Source organism: Cavia porcellus, unplaced genomic scaffold (assembly GCF_034190915.1).
Source record: "Cavia porcellus strain 051 isolate PalLab524CR breed Dunkin Hartley unplaced genomic scaffold, mCavPor4.1 scaffold_6, whole genome shotgun sequence".
Lineage (NCBI taxonomy): Eukaryota > Metazoa > Chordata > Mammalia > Rodentia > Caviidae > Cavia > Cavia porcellus.
In genome coordinates, this window is record NW_026947489.1 from 36,197,636 (window position 1) to 36,211,849 (window position 14,214).

The following is a 14,214-nucleotide window of genomic DNA, read 5'->3' on the forward strand; positions in this document are numbered from 1 at the left end:
TGGCCTCGCTCTCTTGGGCTGGCTTCACTCATCCAATGGCTTTCTTCAGCAGATTATCCATGTTCCTGGCATCTCCAAGAGCTTGGAATCTCCTCCACTGCACCTTCATGTTTGATCTTAGCTTTACATTCTGTCCTCTCATGAACTTCTGACAGGGACTGTGACCTTGTCATGCAACTTTGGATTCTCTTCTAGGCCTTCTTCTGAACTCTGGGAGGAAGCCCCCCAAACCCCATGACTCTTGCATTCTGCATGCATGTAAAATCAGCACTATGTGATGCTTCCAAGGTCTTTCATCTGCCCTCTTGGATCATGGCTGCTGCAGCATCTGAATGGCTGAATGGAAAGCATGCAAAATGACTTCCAGGAAACTAATTTCCTAGGTGGTTGTTCTTGAGCAAGCATCTCAGGGCCTCTTTTCTTAAAATAATGCATCACAATTTTCTATCCTTGAGTCTCTGATGGGTGGAGTCTTCCTGATTCCTGAAATGCCTTCAAACCATCTTTCCTATTGTCTTGATGCAAAATACTTGGTTTCTTTTTAACAATAGCTTTTCAGCATCCATTCTCTCCTAGCCAGAACTTTGTAGGAACTTCCTTTCTGATACACTTAGAAGCCTTCTGATTCTCACTGTAGCTCTTCATAAAAGAAGCCACCAGTAATCATGCTACAGCCTAAACACTGTGCTGCTTTGAAATTTACTCTTCTGTATTCATTAGTCCTTCAACCAGGTTTCAACCTCTAGTGGTACATTCAGCTACTGATCTCATCAACAGATAAATCTACTGATAAGTATAGCATCTCCTTAATCCAATCACCCTTGAAAAACATGAGCCTGAAAGGGGAGGGGCTTAGAGCTAAACCATAGCAGCAGTTCTAGAGAAAAAGAACTATAAGGGTGAATTTCTCTTATTGGTTTAGGGTTTCCTGAACTTGACTTTCTATCATGAAACTTAAATCTTCCATACTCTCTCTGTGATAATGTAAAGTATAGTGATAGACCATGGTATGAACTATTTAATGAATATGCAACTTAGACCCATTTGATACTCCTAATTCTTCATTTGTGAATGATTCTGTACATGATATTTCTGCACATTTTTGGAAAGCAAAAATATAAGGGTAGGTAGTTGCTCTCAGGGTCTCTGGATGAAGTAATACTCAAAGCTCAAAGACTCAATTTTCCAGCCCCAGATATGCATAAAGAGTATACAGTTATCCTGAAGGAGGATCTCTCTTAAAGCCACAGGACTGGAACTGTCAAAATACAAGCCCTCCTTATTCCAGCACAAATTTAACACTCAACCATAAAGGATATCTGCAGTTAAGGTGATGGCACTGACCAGAAAAAACAAAAGCTCTTACTAATGATTTTCCACGGAGCTTCTAAGCCTTCAGTATTGGGTTGCTGTGGCTTCCTTGGTCTGTCTTTTTCTGTGGCTTCCAGTTTCATGGTCTGAGCAGCTAATAGATCCTGTTACTCTCTAATGTCCAGAGATTCACTGTAAATTATTCTGCCTCTAATTCTGTAAACTTATTTAATAAATCTCTCATATATATGTATATATATAATAGAATATATACTGCATATATTCTGTAAGTGTTGTCACACATATTATAAGATACACACACGCACACACACACATATATATAATATATAATATATAATATATAATATATAATATATATATATAGAGAGAGAGAGAAAGAGAGAGAGAGAGAGAGAGAGAGAGAGAGAGAGAGAGAGAGAGAAAGAGTCTGTTCCTCTAAACAACTAATACACTCCCTTTGCCCCAAGGTTTTGATCCAGTCTCTGCCTGCTTGTCATCAACCAAATTATATTCAAATCCTCCATGCCTATAAACAACCTTAAATTCCCAATATGAAAACAAAAACTTACCCTCAAGCCTCCTCCCTTTGAATTTCTTTTCCCATTTCTCCCCTTCTCTCAGCCAAGATGAAGTTTTGTCTCCTCACTGCCCACTCTCTACTACACTCAGCTTTCCAACCATTATATCATGGAAATGCTCTGCCAGAATTCAACTAAGATCTCCTCATAACACTTTCTTCTCAGCACACAAAGAGAGTGGGAGAGACAGTTAATCTGGAGTGGGAGGGGTGAAGCTGGGTTGTTGCTGGAGTAGTGCTGGTTGTCCCTTCCAGTTGAGGGATACAACCTGCTAACATGCCAGACAACCTAGCAGGTTAAAACCTCAAGAATAAATACCCACTATCTTCCTTTCCTCTTACCTGCTTTTAGTCCTAACCTTGACCACATTCAGCTCAAAGCAGTGGCGCTCCATCTGTGCAGTGCACAAGTCAAGCTGCCGTGCCGAAGACAGCAGGGTGAACGGGCAGGTGGAGGGAGTCTAGGGCACGACATGGGCTTGTGTTTTGTGTCTTGTAAATACCTGAAGCCCCCAGCAAAACATATTCTACGAGATGGTCTTAGTCATATTCTTTTTCAAAACTTTAATAAATAACCTAAATTCTTATCTCTGATGATAAGAAAAGGGAAGGCAACACGCACAGCAATTAAAAAACAACAGAGAACCTAAAATCACAGATGAAACGAATAGTTTTAGATTATTAACATAGACATTACTTAACTTCTAAGAGAACTCCAAACCATGTAATTGTTGTTCTTAAATGAGCACAAGATGCCAAATTTTATTGTGCAAGAAATTAATGTTTGAAGAAGCCAGTGAGCCCGTAAGTTCCTCGTAATCCTTGATCTTCAAAGAGCATTTATTCAGTAATTTGTCGCGTAAGGAATAGAAAAGCAAAATGCCTTTCAGTTTGGGTATAACGTTCTTCATTTTTTGATACTATTTTCATTATGTACTTATATATCCTGGGGAAATATAAGCACATCCAATTCTTTTGTTTAACTTTTATAGAAATACATTTATATAAGGTGGAAGAGTCGAGCATCACTTCACTATATGACTTCCCTTATCTGTACTCTTTGTAGACATTTGACGACTTCTTTCATTTGTGTGTCATAGACAGACACTAAATGTGAGAGTAGAAAGGAACTGAACTAAGGCTCATACCAAAAACCTATAGGTTAGCTAAGGTGCAAGAAACATTGCCATAGATGCATAAATATTACCCAAGACCAAGCAGCAATGAAAATTCAGATTCCCATCACAACGAAAAGGGGCCACTTAAATTGTAGAGAAAATCTACCTCCGAAATCTCCCCCATTGCTAAGGGGCTCTTTCTGTTGGAAGTGGCCTGGAGAGGTTCATGATGTATGTTCCTGAGCATTTCAGTGTCTGCGCTGGAAATCCAATCTCTGACTCTGGCTGTTGTAGTACTTTGAGCACAGCTTTAGTGACAATATCCCTCAGGCAGGATTCTGTTACCCTGTGGTCAGCATCAGGGAAAGAGGGCTCCTTCGTGGCTATAAACAGAATCAAATCAAATCAAACCTCAGACCTTACCCATTGGTATGTTTTATATGTCATACTGGATTTTTACATCCTTTCAGTGGGATTGTAAAACATTTTGGCACAAATTCACAAAATTGCATATCTTTATTATCTGATAGAACCAAATTCCTAACATTCAAATGCATTAACTTTCCATTCATTTTACATCCAAAACTGATTTTTGAAATTCATCTTATTAATCCAGCTGTTGGTGTTTATTGTGTTCTGGATTAAAGAAGTGCACCCTAGTTGCCTTTAGATGGAGAATGGGCTTCCCAATGAGGTTGCCCAGCTGCGTTCCCAGGGGGAAGATCTGCTGAAGCTGGACTGGGCTCAGCCTCACTGAACACAGATATTAGACCATGTAAGTGTATCTCAGTGACACTTATATTCAAATAGCCAAGCCATTTTCTTCAATGGAGCCTTAGGGCTCTTTATTCCTTTCCTCGGTACCGGGACCTGCAGAGATGTGAGCCTGCCCTGACTCACTCTTGCTGTTGACAGGAACTGTGCTGCCCCCCCCCCACCTGTTTCCAAGTCCTCTTTCTTCATAGTCTACTTCTATTCCCATACAGCCTGTCTGTCCTGCCTCGGTGCCTTTTTCCTTGCTCTCCTCTCTTCTTACAGTGCTTTCCCCTCAGTCTTCACTGGTCTATTTCTCATCCATTTAGTTCAGTGGTGACAAATCTACAGCCCTTGTTTTTCTTTTAAGACAAAAGATGTTAATGTTTGAGGTGTGTTTTCTAAACTAAAACTTCACTATTCAGGTTTAATTGCAGTGTTGGCACTTTGTGATAAATAAGTCAGTTTTGGGTTGCAATTTGGGCACTCATTTCTGAAAGGTTCGCCGTCACTGCTTTAGTTTCAAGCTAAAATGTCACCCCATCAGAATGGCCTTCCTAGGCCAACCTACCTGTCATGGTTTATGTCTGTGTCCCCCAGGCCTCATGAGTTTGCATTGTGCATTTGTGATGGTTCATTGTCTAGTGCTTGTACACCCACATAAGGGTGGAGCCAGGATGTAATGTAATGGCAGGAAGAAGGTGTGTCTTGCTCTTTCGTGGGTTCCTGCTTGCTGTTTGCAGTCGCCATGAACTGTGGCCCAGCCATGCCCGCCTGCCTTGGAGCCAACTGAGTGTGGACTGAAACCTCCAAAAACTGTAAGAAATAAATCTTTCCTTTCCCAACTTGGGCTTCAGGTATTTTGTCTCAGCAACGAGTAAAAAGTAAATAAGACAGAATTTGGTGCCGAGGAGTGGGGTCGTTCACTGTGACTATAGATGAGCATGTTTTTTGAGAGGCTTTGGAAATGGCTTGTGGGCATAGTTTGGAAAGGTTCGGACATGTCGCCTAGATGCATAGAGCTGGAGCAGCTTAGGCTGTTTTGTAGAGGAGATTCTGGTCAGAACTCAGGAGAAAGAAGGGTGATAGAAAGCCTGATGGTAAAGACTAAGCTTGGGAGGTTTCTGATGGGATAAAGGACTGCATTGGTTGTTGGACTTCCCATGATGTGTGTTATGGGTTGGCAGAAAGTTTGTCTGCATGTTGCTCATGCCCAGAGACTTTGCCTGAGACTGAGACAAAGGGCAATGGACTGATTAATCTTGAAAAAAATTAAAAAGCAATCGAACATTGAGACCGTGGCATAGCTATTGCTGGGGGCTTTTAGTCAGGTTTATGTTGCAAATCAAGAGCAAAAAGCCCAGCAGGATAATTTACAATACTGTGAGTTTGGCCAGAAGGAAAATGCCAGGAAGGCTGTGGATTGTAAAGACAGAGTTGGGATTTTGATTGCTGAGAAGGAACAGAAAGATAAGAAAGATGGTCCCAGGGCATCCCAGGAATGGGATCCCTACCCTTTGCAGCCTTACTGCAAAGGTGAAAGAATTTGCTCAGGGGAGAAAGCTGCAGAGCACCAGGTTCCAGAATGGCAACAGAGGCCACATAAGGTTCCAGAATGGTGGCAACATAGAGAAGCTTTTCCCCACAATCAGGTAAACAGAGCCCTGAGATCCAGGCAACTGAACCCTACAGCCAAGAGAGAGAAAAGCCTGGCTACTGCTCTAGCTGGCAACAGACCTTGGTGGCATCCACAAGGTGCTGATTTTAGGTGCAAGGAAAATATACGAATTCTGAGGGTAAGACGGCTTCCACCTCGATTGCAAAGGGCCTGGCAGGCCAAGCAGTGTGCCCCTGAGAGGGCAATTTGTGAAGATATAAAGGTGAAGCCAAAGGTGCAGTGGAAGTTTGGAAAAGCCAGGAATGTGGATGATCCAAGGGAAGCTGCAAAAAGCAAGCAGAGAGGACATAAGAAAGAAGCTGCGGGAGTTGAAATCACCAGAAGTGCCCTCGGGGTGGAATCACCCAAGCCTTTTGGAGCTTGCAACCAGTTTGCTTCAGATGCTGAGCATGGAACTCTAGGACTTAATGTTTGCCCTGCTGTATGTTGGACTTTCTTTGTTTCCAGTGCTTTATATTCCTCTGCTTGTAACTTTTGGAATGGTAGTGTTTATCTTGTGCCTTTGCATTTCAGAAATGTTTAACATTGTTTCATTAGTACAGGGGGTTACAGTTAAGAGTTTGCCATAGATCTTGGAGGAGACTTGGGACTTGGACTTTTCAGCAATGCTGAAACTTAGGACTTTGGCAACTCTTGGAGGTGGACTAAATGTGTTTTGTATAAAGGATGTACAGGAGTCCTGGGAGCCAGGGTGGAATGTCAAGGTTTACGTCTGTGTCCCCCAGGCCTCATGAGTTTGCATTGTGCATTTGTGATGGTTCATTGTCTAGGGCTTGGATTGATGGTGTCAGCGCTACACCCACGTAGGGGTGGAGGCAGGATGTGATGTAATGGCAGGAAGAAGGTGTGTCTTGCTCTTTTGCGGGTTCCTGCTTGCTGTTTGCAGTTGCCATGAATGGCGGCCCAGCCACGCCCCCTGCCTTGGAGCCAATTGAGTGTGGACTGAAACCTCCAAAAACTGTAAGAAATAAACCTTTCCTTTCCCAACTTGGGCTTCAGGTATTTTGTCTCAGCAATGAATAAAAAGTAATTAAGATACCACCTAACTCAGCTGACTCCTTATGACATAACCAGATTGTTAGCTACCTCACATTTTTCACATTCTGAAAACTTTTGATTATTTTTGTTTTGAATCATGAGGTCAGGTATCATGTCTGCCTAGTTTACTGTTTACTGAGGGATTAGAATAGCCCTTGTATATGTTATGAGTCTGTGGTCTTCAGAAAATAAATATTCCTTTAGTAAACCTTTCGTCCTTCACTTTCAACAAGTTCCCTTCATTCTGTTTTCAGTACCGGGATTGGGGTAGCCTTCTGCTTTATGGGCTGAACAGAATTATATTGTCCTGGAAGTTACTGTGTCAGTTACAGATTTTTAAATCAGAATTCCAAATTCACCCTTGCTTTCTGGTCTGTGAAAACAAATTTTGATACTTTAAATACAGTGTATAATCTGAATTGCATAATGATGTTTTCTGGTCAGTGACGAGAGGACCTTTTACATGACAGTGGCCCATAAGATTAAAATGGAGCTGGAAAAACCTTTTTGCATAGTATTTCTACTGTATTTTTCTATGTTTAGATACACAAATACTTATCTTTGTGTTACAGCGGCCTACAGTATTCAGTACAGTACTATACTGTGCAGGTTTATAGCCTAGGACCAAAAAACTGTACCGTATAGCTGAGGCATGTAGTAGGCTACATCATCTACTTCTTTTTTTTTTTTTAAACTACCCTCTATGATGTTCTCACAGTAACAAAATCACGCTATGACACTTTTCTCAGAGCTTTCCCTCTGTCATTAAGAGAACCATGCCGTTTTATTTGATCAAGTAGCTCAGTTCTGGATTTAGCCCATAGAGGGCAGTAGAGACATTGCAGGGAAATGATCTTGCTTTCAGATTCCTAGTCTGCTCTCCACAGGATTAGAAGAAAGTAATGAAACAGAATATTTACCCCTCGACTATAGGCAGGAAGCACTTAATAAGTGTAATGATATAACAGTGGGTTTATAGTTGTAAATTCTTTCATGAAAATTCAGCATCTCAACAGAACTTCCTTGTATATTTGACCTGGTACCAAATAATTTGTCAACAGTTTCTTTTAATTTGTTAAAATCTATTGAGCTGTGGCAGAGAGTTTGAGCTCCTAGATCTTAAACAGTGCTGCAATTTATATAAAAAGCTCTGAGAAGTATGGTTCACTAAAATGAGCCTCTTGAGAGCCCTTATGCCTGCTTTGTAAGTCTTCTAATGACCCTACAGAAAAATATGATTAAAATCCAAGTTGAATTTCTTCACTGAAAAACTATAAGCAACATAGTAAGTGCAAAGTTACATATTCCATTAATAAAGATTTGAATAAACAAAATGTGACACAGACACAATGTAATTATCCAGTCCTCTCAAAATTCTAATATAATATATATTATATAAAATATATATTATATATAAAATTCTAATATAATATAAATGAAATTCTAGTATATACTACTTCATGGAAAAACATCAAAAACCAGCTAAGTTGTTCTGTAATTTTCCAAAGGAGACATAGAAGACATGTCTGGACTAGGATGGCAGCAACAGACCAAAAAATAACTCAAACAAGCCCAGCTTGGCAAATCAATGAGTTTATTGGGTATTCGTAACAGAATAGTGAAAAGCTTATGGACAGCTACACTCCCAAACCCATTACCTCCCATTTACCATCCTCTTATTCGTATAGGGCTCTAAGTTACCCAGCAAAAAGCTAAGAACCAGAACCCAAATCCCTGGGAAGAATTAAGTGTCATGGGCACTCAATTCTCTCCTTATTGAGAATTCCCTGGTTTCTGAAAAGCTATAAAGTCACAGTGAGGTATCTCTGAGTTTTGCTGCAGTCTGGCCCGCAGCCTCAGCAAGTGGTGGGGGCCCAAGGTCAGCTAAATGGTTACCCACTATAAAACAGTGTCACCCTGACTAGGTAGGGCTCAGAGCACTGTTCTCTCTCCACAAGTCAAATAAGCCAGATTGAGAAGAGCCTGTACAGTATTAGCACGGGTAGCACAGTTGGGGCTAAAAGATCACCCTCCTCCATCCATTTAGATTTGGCAATGACCTAGGGTCAGTTCTCCTGATTTAAAGGAGCATCTTAGTCTGTTTGGGATACTATTACAAAGTACCACAGGCTGAGCAGCTAAAAAGCAAATATGAAAATCTGTTTCTCACAATTTGGATGATGGGAAATCCAAACTAAAGTACCAGCAGATTCAGAATCTTCATGACTTAAACATGAATTGGTGGTGGTGGGGGCATCCTGTCTCTAATGTGGCAACAGATGTTTTTCCAAACTTAAACCACATCCAGGCAAAAGTTTCAAGTTGATCCTTGAAGAGAGAAACCCTTGGGATAAGGTTACCCTTGAAGTGGGTTAGGGTTCTTCAAAGTCCCATTATTTTGTGCTAGAAATTGTAACATATTTCTGGCATAATAAAAAGTAAGAAATAAGGCCATTATATCCCCACACCCTACACTGCTCAGGCACAGCTGCTTTTGAGTCATCTGTCAAATGATTAGCTCACCTTCTGTGTCTGACCCTGGATTCAACACTCACCCACCTTCTGGTGACAAATAGCCTTAGTATTTCCTTGAAATCATCCTGTTGCTGAAAAGATTCTTTCCAAGTTCTTGGTGTCTTGAACATAGAAATGTATGAGACACACAGAAAAGATAGCATGGATTTACATTTTTTTTGAAGGTAAAAAAAAGAAATATGCTCTGCAAAGTGAGAGTGAGCTGAATGGACTCACAGTAGCTGTGAAGACTTGAACACGAGATTCCCAGATTGCTTTTCCCTGTGGAAACCAGGCTTTTGGAACAGTTGTCCTGTCAGAAACTCAGCTGGCCTTCTTAGTTTTATACCAGATGTGAATGAAGAATCAAAAATGGCACTTTTCTGATTGGTCCTGTGCACAAGGTTTGGGAATTGCATAGTCATGCTGGACTCTTCCGTGTGCGTGCCCAGGTCTCCATGACTGAAAGGCTCTTCAGAGTTGTTTTCCTGGTTTGCCTTGCCCCTAAAGTCCTACCTCACCTCCAGAAAAACTCAGCTCTTCCACTTATAACCATATTGATTTGTGATACCACAGTAAACAATGTATCCAAGACGTATAAATATTTTATTTTTGCAATACTAAGAATTGAACCCAGGGACTTTGCACTGTACATCTCCAGGACACTTTTGTTTTCAAATGAGATTTTATTGAGTTGCTAACTGGATCAGGCTAGTCTTGAACTTGCAATCCTTCTGCCTCAGTCTCCAAAAATGATGATATTACAGATATGTACTACCACGTTAGGATTGTTCATAAGATTTTAATGTGAATCATCAAGCTGGAGTAGTAATCGGGCTTTGAAGTAAAATGTAAGACAATGAATGGGATAATGGTGGGTGTCTGCACTAATATAAATGAAGAAGGAGGAAAATAAAAGTGAAAAAGTAATGGGCAATTATTGACTCAATTATTCTGCTAATTGTAGGTAATACTGGATTTGAAGATGATGTTAAAGAAGTTTTAACACTTTTGAACATGAAAGGCAAACATTTAGGGTAAATCTAGAGGTGACCCATGAGCTCTGAATCTGCTACTTACTAGCTAGACAATCTCAAGCAGTTCAGAAAACTATGAAATGGAGAGCACATGGGACTGTCTAATACTGGTTCTGAAATACACTAGGTGATCAATAAATCAATAATAGTCCTGAGTCCCAGTTAAGTCAGAATTTATACCGGTTCTGAAATGCTTCAGAGTAACCTCCAACCTTGATGTTAAGGACTGGGATCCAGCACAAAATTGAGAGGCTTTAGACAACACAGTCACAGTAACTGCCAGTTTTCTAACCGCTCTTATTTATCCACATCCCGCAGTGTCTGGTACAGAGTAGGCACTCAATAAACTCTTGCAAATTAGATCTGTAAACTGAACTTCTTAACCCATTCTTAACACTAATCTTCTGAAGAAGATAAGAATTACAGAAACATCACCTGATGAAACTTGCCAGAAGGAAAAGTTTTACACAAAACGGCCCAGACTTCAAGAAGATCCTCTGCAGGAGAGGCCCGGAAAGGGCCAAGAATGCTGGGCAGGCTGAAACCCAGGGGGCGTGGAGAATTTCTGATTTTTTTTTTGAGTGCACTAGTTCATTGAATCAAAGAATGTCAGTATGAAAGTTTAGAAATGATGCAGAAATCTTTTTTTTTTTTTTTTTTTTTTGTCTTTTTCCTTTTTATAGGTATTGGGGATCGAACTCACGACTGCCTGCTTCCAAGGCAGGCGCTTATGCCGCTGAGCTAAACCTCCAGCCCCAATGCAGAAATCTTTAGGCCCTCGGAGGGCATGTACCTTAAAATCAGATAAATAACAAAAAAACTAGGCCTGAGAGCCCACAGTAGACTCCCTTGTTCAGTGCTTTTTCAAGACTATATATGGGCTTATATTTGTTTGTTTTTTATTTCTTGGTTTTATTTCTTGGAGATGGGGTCTTGCTATGTAGCTCAGGCTGGCCTTTAGTTCACTATGTATTCCAGGCTTGACATCAAATTCACAGCAATCCTCCTGCTTCCGATTCCCAAGTACTGGGATTACAGGTGTGCACCACCACACCTGACTGTGAGTACAGTTTTTAATGTATTTGGAACAAGGAGAAATGAAAGAGATAGGCCACTCCCCAGAGCAGAGGACACAGTGTTGATAGGTAAGAGTCTCATTTCACAGTATCCTTCTCTATCAGAGAAACTGATCTTCAGCACTGATAAAAGTGTAGTCTAAAATAGTTGGCAGGTAATTAAGTTTTAAGATAGGGGAGAGGATAGAAAGCCTAATCAACTTAATTGAATACATGCTCCGGGCCAAAAGACCTTCTGCTTTAGACTACTGCAAGAACTGGCAGCTGTTTCCCTGGGGATGAGCAGTGCCAGCCCCCCAGGAAGGCTTAATTATCACAACCCTTCTGCATCCAGATTCCACAGTTAGCAGCTACCACGTGACTTGGCCTTCACTTAAGATAGTTCCTTCCTTTACAGAATCAGAATTGCAAAAGACTGAAACAGTAAGACGAAACACTGAAACCAACGACATATTAAGAGAGCAATGGAAAAAATTCTGCATTTATCATTAAAAAATTTGTAAATACAAAACAGAGGAGATGTGGATTAAGAAAAATCCATGTTCAAAGATTTGATAACTTGGCAGACTCCAATACTGCATCTTTATATGACACAGCAGCAACCAAAATGACTAATGAAATCTTACAAGCATTAATAACTGCAAAGCATTCAGAATAAACAGAGCACGGGCTTTGGACTCTTTTTTCAGGCAGACGTCATCTGTAGTGTTGTGTTCAGCTCATTGGTGTTCTGGGAAGGATAAATAATACATGATCTGGAAACCATGTCGGGTGAATGCAATAGACTGGGAAATGTTCGTTTTGTAGGGCAGTTCAGTTATAGTGACCAAACTGTGAAGGAGGGTCATTTTTCTATGTCAGTTTGTAAGACAGAACTAAGACTAATTAGGTGAAAGCAAACTTATCTAAGAGAAAGAAAGACAGTATTGGTTGAATGTCCAATACCTGTCCCTTGTGCTAAGTGTTTTGCATTCCTTGATTAACACATTTCAGAAATGCATATTTTTAGTGTGGTGGGGCTCTGGAAGTCATTTATCTAGTTCAGTGCTGCTCATTTTGAGCAGTGTGATGCCTTTTCTGCTTCTAAGTCTCAGGACTGCTCTCCTTTTGGAGCCAGTTTCTCAGTTGAAGGTAGGTTGTCTGGGGCTAGCAAAGGCACCTGTGATTTGGCAAAATGGATTTGCCACACAATTTCAAGGTTTCAAATTCCTCCTTGGAGAGCTGAGTATGAAAGAGGGACACCTAGTCCATATTTTCTCCAGCTGCATTTTATAGCCAGTCTTGAACATTGGGATGGAGGGTCATGTCTGTGGGAAGGCTGAGTGTGTGTGTGGGGGGGGGGGTGTAGGAATTCCTTGAATTCGGGATGGATATGTGAGAGCACATGGGCTGGATCAGAGGGTCCTCTGTGAATACACAACAGCCATTCCCTTCACCTTCACTGACAGCCCTGGAGTCCCTTGAGCTGAAACCCTTCTACATAGGATACTCTGGGCAGTGAATAGGATGTATCAGTCAGGGGCCTGTGCGGAATTCCACTCAGGATGCCAATCAGAGATGTTTTCTAATGAGTTGTAAACAGAATATCACAAAGGAATTCAAGGTACCAGACACCTTCCAAACTCAGGGCTGTGTGCTTGCTCTCTTCCTCTGTCACACCGGCTCTCCTTGGCATCTATGCGCCTCCTTCCACACACTAAAGCCTTCTTTTAGGATGCCACCTCGTCCAGGAGCACAGCACCTGCTCCTTCTCAGCACTCGCTCCTTTCTGCCACCTGACTTCCTTATACCACTTAACAGCACCAGGTATTTGTAGATTCCGTTATTTTCTGCCTCTAACCACAGTGTAGACACAGTTTTGTCTGTTTTACTTATTGCTGTAAACCCAGCCTGAGAATACTGTCTAGCCCAAGTAAGATGCTCAGCAAATATTTGTTGAATGAATGAATGAAAAAATGAAGGCTGATTGGAACTGTTAGCAGGTGGACAGAGAATTTCCCAGGACTGATGCCTAATCCCTCTTTCTTAATTCAAACCGCTAACCACTCCTTTGGTGAAACCTGCTGACAGGCAAAGAGCTTTCATTTGGCCACAAGAGGGTAGTGTTGATTTTGTTTTTATTGTGTGGGAGCTTTGTTCTGAATTATTTATTTTCTTCCTCCTTAGACCCCAGAAGGAAAATCTAGCACAAAGCTATGTCTGCAGCCAAAGTAAACATGTGGTATCTCTTTCACTCTGATGTTGTTCAAGGGAAATTCAGTTAAAAACTGTATCTAGAATGGTCCCTACCAAAAAAAGGTCACTTGAAAGCAAAACATGAGGAAAGTCTGGGAGAAAGGAACTGCCCAAGAAAGTGCCTCTACTTTAGCTTCTGTAACCATGGAGACAGACATGCCCAGATGACCTGTATTTTGTGCCACATCTATCTCCTTCATTCTGCCAGCATTCTGCCAGCTGTCCTGCAAAAGTGTGAGCTCTCACTATACAGGGTCTAGGCTAATGGTTTCAATTGTCACCTTCCAGATGCTCTGGAAAAAACATTCAAATTATCGAAAGAGTTATTCACTATTTTACTAAATCTTACTTTACGAAAAATAACATGCTAAGGTACTATGTGATATGACACATAAATCAGTCCCAAAGTCAAGGCACATAGCAATGGTACTGTAAGGTAAAAGAGGACAGGATAGATATGGGGAGTGGCTGAGCTGCAGACCAGCCACTTATTCAGGGCTGGAGCAAAGCCAGCCCTGAGAACAGGGAGCCCCAGAGCCCAGCCATGTAAACCAGCACTTGGCGTTAAGAGCAAAGCCATCTGGGAGATGTCTGGCCTTGGTGTTCTTCCCTGCTAACCACAGTGAAGAGAGCTCTGAGAATGAGACCTTGCACTTTGGCCTTGGTTGCGTGCTTCCCCACCTTTTACTATGTATAAAGACAAAGACTGTGCTAGGTTGTCGTCGCTGCCTCTCCATCAGTATTATCAGGTCCCACCCGATCCTAGTATTCCTTTTAGTATGTGTGTGTGTAGATTTTTCTTAATCTGCAGTCACCCCCTCCCGGGACCCTGCTGGTTGCACAGGCTGTAGCAGAT